This window comes from Podarcis bocagei, assembly GCF_964188305.1.
Source record: "Podarcis bocagei genome assembly, chromosome: 3".
Lineage (NCBI taxonomy): Eukaryota > Metazoa > Chordata > Lepidosauria > Squamata > Lacertidae > Podarcis > Podarcis bocagei.
In genome coordinates this window covers 74,615,129-74,620,913 of record NC_138127.1, presented here as the reverse complement: position 1 = coordinate 74,620,913, position 5,785 = coordinate 74,615,129, and the positions used below count along the sequence as shown (strand labels likewise).

General features: G+C 43.5%; 1 long non-coding RNA gene across 1 annotated transcript; it reads left to right on the top strand.

Moving 5' to 3' along the window:
* The first annotated feature begins 367 nt into the window (after nucleotides 1-367).
* On the top strand, nucleotides 368-5,385 carry LOC308582942. Its single transcript, XR_014005958.1, has 3 exons — nucleotides 368-524; nucleotides 3,855-4,017; nucleotides 5,194-5,385. It is a non-coding gene; the product is annotated as an uncharacterized lncRNA (long non-coding RNA).
* The last annotated feature ends 400 nt before the right edge of the window (nucleotides 5,386-5,785 follow it).

The following is a 5,785-nucleotide window of genomic DNA, read 5'->3' as shown; positions in this document are numbered from 1 at the left end:
TTAAGGATTTGATTATATTAACGAAGGACCTTATTATATTAGCTAAACTAAGTGCCTATCAGAAAGATGAACAAGGGTAAAAAATTATGAATTTGTAAACATGTGAAACAATATTTACGTCAAATAACTAATGAAAAAGACTATGCTAAGTGCTTAAGTTTAATTGAATAGCGCAGCCAAAAATACAAATGGGAAAATAACATAAACAGTAATGAATTAAACAATAATGTATAGCAATATAAGAACTCTGTGCTCATGATAAAATAGGAAAACAAATTGTTCAATTGTTTTATACAGTTGCCTTATACAGTTGGGCCAGTTAGACAGTTGGGCCACCTGTTGCAGTGCCTGCAACAGCCCTCAAGGGATTCCAAAAGGGAGTCCTTTTCTGGAGACACCAGGGTTTGTTGGCTGATATGCCAAGTGGTTGGCAGGCACTTGCCAGTGCTAACATTTCTCACCCTCATCTGGGCACAGCAGAAGCACCCCATTCCTCACAAACTGAGAGAAGTAGCACTAGGCAGGTGTGTTTTATTCATCTATTTAAAATATTTCTATGCCTCTTTTCATTTACAAATACAACAGCACAGTGGCTCACATTATTAACAACAACAGCAACCCAATAGTCCATAAAAGTCAACACCAACACCCAGAGACTAAGGGTGTGAGTGAAAGCCTTATTGACGGCTATGGGTTCCTGCTTGATACCAACGGGAAGAGCATCCCACACAATAGGCATCACAAAGGAGGTCATTCTCCACCTCACCAGATGAACTTCTGTAAGTTTTGGCACAGTCAGGAGGGCCCCATTTACAGACTGTAGTGACCTGGACAGTCCATATGGGAGAAGGTGATGCTGCAGTGGTAGGTCATCTACTCACTAGCATCTTCAGGTAGGACTGTGAATGTCCCCTGCCTGAAACCCTGGAGAGTCACTGCCAATCATTGTAGACAATGCTATATTCTTCTCTCCTATGTTCCTCAAATCTATCATCTATCTATCTATCATCTATCTATCTATCGTAGGGACGCGGGTGGCGCTGTGGGTAAAACCTCAGTGCCTAGGACTTGCTGATCGCATGGTCGGTGGTTCGAATCCCCGTGGCGGGGTGAGTTCCTGTCATTCGGTCCCAGCTGCTGCCCACCTAGCAGTTCGAAAGCACCCTTAAGTGCAAGTAGATAAATAGGTACCGCTTTATAGTGGAAAGGTAAACGGCGTTTCCGTGTGCTGCGCTGGTGCTGGCTCGCCAGAGCAGCTTCGTCACGCTGGCCACGTGACCCGGAAGTGTCTCCGGACAGCGCTGGCCCCCAGCCTCTTAAGCGAGATGAGCACGCAACCCCAGAGTCGGACATGACTGGCCCGTACGGGCAGGGGTACCTTTACCTTTATCTTTACCTTTACCTTATCTCTCTCTCTCTCTCTCTCTCTCTCTCTCTCTCTATCTCTATCTCTATCTCTATCTCTATCTCTATCTCTATCATCTCTATCTATCTATCTATCATCTATCTATCATCTATCTATGCAAATCTTAAAAAATGTAATATAAACATTGACAATTGGGAAACACTTGCTTGTAAGCGCTCCAGTTGGAGAACAGCTTTTACCAAAGGTGTCATGGCCTTTGAAGATACTCAAACTCAGGACGAAGGGGAGAAATGTGCTAAAAGGAAGGCACACTTGGCAAACCCTCACCGTGATCAACTCCCGCCCAGAAACCAATGTCCTCACTGTGGAAGGACATGTGGATCCAGAATTGGCCTCCACAGTCACTTATGAACTCACTGTTAAGATAATGTTCACGGAAGACAATCTTACTCAGCTACAAGTAATGGCCAAAGAAGATCTCTATCTATCTATATCTATCATCTATCTATCTATCATCTATCTATCTATCTATCTATCTATCTATCTATCTATCTATCTATCATCTCTATCATCTATCTATCTATCTATCTATCTATCTATCTATCTATCTATCTATCATCTATCTATCTATCTATCATCTATCATTTTTCTGTCTGTCTGTCAGCTGGTCAGTCTGTAGGACTATTCTAGGTGCTTCTGAGAAGCAGACTAGGATCAACATCTCATTGTCATTTTAAAAAAAATAAAAAATTGTCCAGTAGCACCTTAGAGACCAACTAAGTTTGTTCTGGGTATAAGTTTTCATGTGCATGCACACTTCTTCAGATACTTCAGATGCACACGAAAGCTTATACCCAGAACAAACTTACGGTAGTTGGTCTCTAAGGTGCTGCTGGACAATTTTTTATTTATTTTTATTTATTTTGACTGCGTCAGACCAACACGGCTATCTACCTGAATCTAGAATCATTGTCATTTTGTTCTGCTGTTAAAATAAGCCCCCATCAACCCTTATGCAAAAGAGTGCTGCAATCTTTTCTTCCCCCTTCAAGCAGAGGCCAGAAAATATACACATTGCACCCAGGGTGTTATTATAACAAAATGAAACACTACATCACATTTACACTTAAGAAATCCCATTCCTCTCAAAGTTAGCACCTTTTCAAGGACCTAAATGTGAGAGACTGACCTTTTAAAGTATGAGATGCCTTTTTGAAGTGTTCATGGATGCAGCAACGAGCAAAATCAGTAGGAGGGAGCCAAGAGATACATTATCTCAAGTTTCTTTGGCATGTGTGAATGGAGAAAGAAGAAGCCTTGGCAGTGATCTCACAGTCCTGCTGTTCATGAAATGCAGGCAGAAAATAGAGATCATATTTTTGTATAAAGCGTAGGCCTATGTTAGTTGACTAGACAGTCAGATTTTATTTTTATGGTGAACTGTTCTGGGCTGGCTTCTCAGCATCCTTTCCCACTTGCTGCAGCCTGGCAAATGGTTCAGGGTAAAGGTGAGGAACCTAATTCAGCCTGAGCATTGCCTCCTCTCTGGAGACTGCATCAATGGCATAGCATGAGAGTGCTACTGGAGCAATTGCCCCGGGCACAAAATTTCTTAGGGGTGCGCCTCTGCAGCTGCCCCAACCAGAGGCACTCACCATCCTGCTGCCCGACTCACCTGAGCAGCATGCTGAGCAGGAGCTGGGATAGGACTGGCCTTTGCATCCCTTGGCCATGCAGCATTCCCCACTAGCGGGGGGTGGGGGGTGGCGAGACTCATGGCAGTGGCGCCCCAGTCCAAGGAGGTGCACACGCATGTCCCACCACTGCTCCACAGTTCTGTCCAGCAGCAGCATCAGAGGTCACATGGAAGTGCTGGTTAGGGGGTGCAATACTCACTAGGGGAAAGCAATATTTGCCTTGCCCCGGGTCCTGGCACTCCATGATATGCCACTGAACTGCATGCAAGCAGTGGGTGGGGCCAGTGGCAAAAGTGGGTGGAGCAATCAATGTGAACATTACCTTTGCACGGTAGGCCACTCATAAGCCAGAGGTTTACACACACACATACACATGGTTTTCTCCATCCAGGAGGCATGATCACAGCAGGACACATTTCAGCCAGGCAAAAGCACACGGGTAGAGTGTGGAGCAGGGCTGGCAAGAAGTGTGGCCTGGGGAAAGAAGGGTGTGGCCAGGGAATTGGACACTATTGAGGGCCTGATAGAAAGATCTGGAGGGCCACATCCAACCACAGAACTCCTGGCTATTTTTTTTTATAGATGTCTCAAAAGTAAAAGCAAAAAGCTAATCATATCCATTGATTCCCATTTTTAAATTCCTCTGGCAGTTTTTGTAGATCCTGCTCCTTACTTGTACATAACTTTAAGGCTTTTTGATACAATTGGCTGTTTTATTACCCACAGAGTTTTGTGTGGATGTTCAATTAGCATTCCAGAGAACTGCTTCCCTCTCTGCATATTATTCACAGGTTAAGTATTCCACATAAAGGCTCCTCAAATCAGACAACCTGAATTGAACTTAATTAGAAGAACTTGGAGTACTCAGGAAAAAGAAAAGAAAAGGCAGAATGCAGCTTGCCAGGTCTTCCTGACAAGAAAAGATGCTGGGAAAGTGAGCATGTGGAGGTGGAGGTAAGATACTATTAGGGAAAATGCCTCAAGAAAGAAAGTGAAATGTTAACAAGCACCGGATCTCAGTGAGCAGCCTACATGTCCAATTTCACAGCACTGAGAGCTTGTGAAGAACATAAATATCACAGCTCTGTACTATAACAGGAACACATAGGGCCCCTGAATAAGCTTAAGCAGGGGAATTCTCTCTCTCTGTGTGTGATGCAACCTTCTGTCCTATTGTATATGCCAGTGTAGCTAGTTTCTAAATCTGCAGCTGCAGCTTTTGAGGTGAAAATTGGGTGTGCAGAGGTAGAAGCATGTATGCGCATTAGCCCACCTACCCACAGTTTACTGAGTGGTGATCTGTGCATGGGGAAAATGTGGGAATGTTGAGGCTGGCAGGAGAGGATATATTGATTATTAATACCCCTCCTAACTCGCATTAGCAAGTTTCTTTATACAGCAGAGTGCATTCCCCTTCTTACGTAGCAGAAAGATGGTTGCAAAGTAACAGGAAGTTAAACTGACTGGACCAACATCTTCTGCATGACCGCTCTAGCAAAACAGGTAATGTTGTACTTGACTGCTCCCAGTGGATTACATCCCACAGAAAATCCATGTATCACCTCTCCTGACCCTTCTTTCTACCCACTCTGGCACAGGAGTAAAGATGGCCCTCCAATACAAGTTTATCCATCTTTGGTTTTCCCGTTTTTCCACTGTATTTTTTTAAAAAAATAAAAAATATGCATTAGGAATATGCCATCAGAACCAGACTACTCTTGTAGAAGGAAGAGAGTTGCTGGTTTTGTGTGTGTGTGTGTGTGTGTGTTGTGTCCTGTTGTCATATATTTCATTGTCTCAGGGTAAATAAACAGAAGCAACACAAACACGCACGCACACACCAAGTTGGCAAAATCATGAGTCATAATTGCATTGTCGGGTACCGGTTCTCCTTAGTCTCCCCATCTTAGAATGTAGGCTCACTTGAGCCATTTGAGCATCCTTGGCTCAGCCTCCCATCAGCCTTTGAACAGAGAACGGCTCCTGGCAGGCACAGCTTGACCAGCTCTAATTGGAGCTGGCTGTGGTTCAGATCTGCTCCTTTCCTTGTTTTCCTTTAATTCTTCATGAATCTACATTTCTTCTGTGTCCCACCTAATTGTTTATTTCCTTATTTGCTTCCCTCCTCAGGTGGGCTCACAATCTCAAAGTAAATCTGACTGCAGAAAGGTGTTGGAGATGGAATGAGACCTTGGTAATGGACGACTTGGTAGGAAAAGAAAAGAATGAGCAACTTCCTGGTGCCCACTAACACTCTTCCATGAATGGTCCTTCAGTCTGACAGTCATTTCCACACAGCTGTGAGAAGCATGCATTGTGTGTCATTCTGTCTTGTTCCATCCCATTGTATGTATTTTGTGCACATGTATACATGAAATACATATTTTTCAATCCTTTTCAGTGCATTCACTGGGGGTGGTGTGGTGGAGAGATACATATTTTAATACATCTTTTATGTAAAGTATGGGATTTAAGCACACTTTTTGCACACTGAAAAGCCATTGCAAAAATGGAGATGTGCACAATCTGACTGGGAATTGCTATTCCGATCCACAAGCAATTTGGGAACTGAGTCTGTCCACTCTGAAAAGCAGACATAACACATCCCTAATATGTATCTTACTGTCCTATCTCTTGCTAAGATCTTTTTTTAACACTACATATAGTGGGGGGGGGGGAGAGATTATTGCCCAAAGAGATCACATGCATGATTCAAGATCAA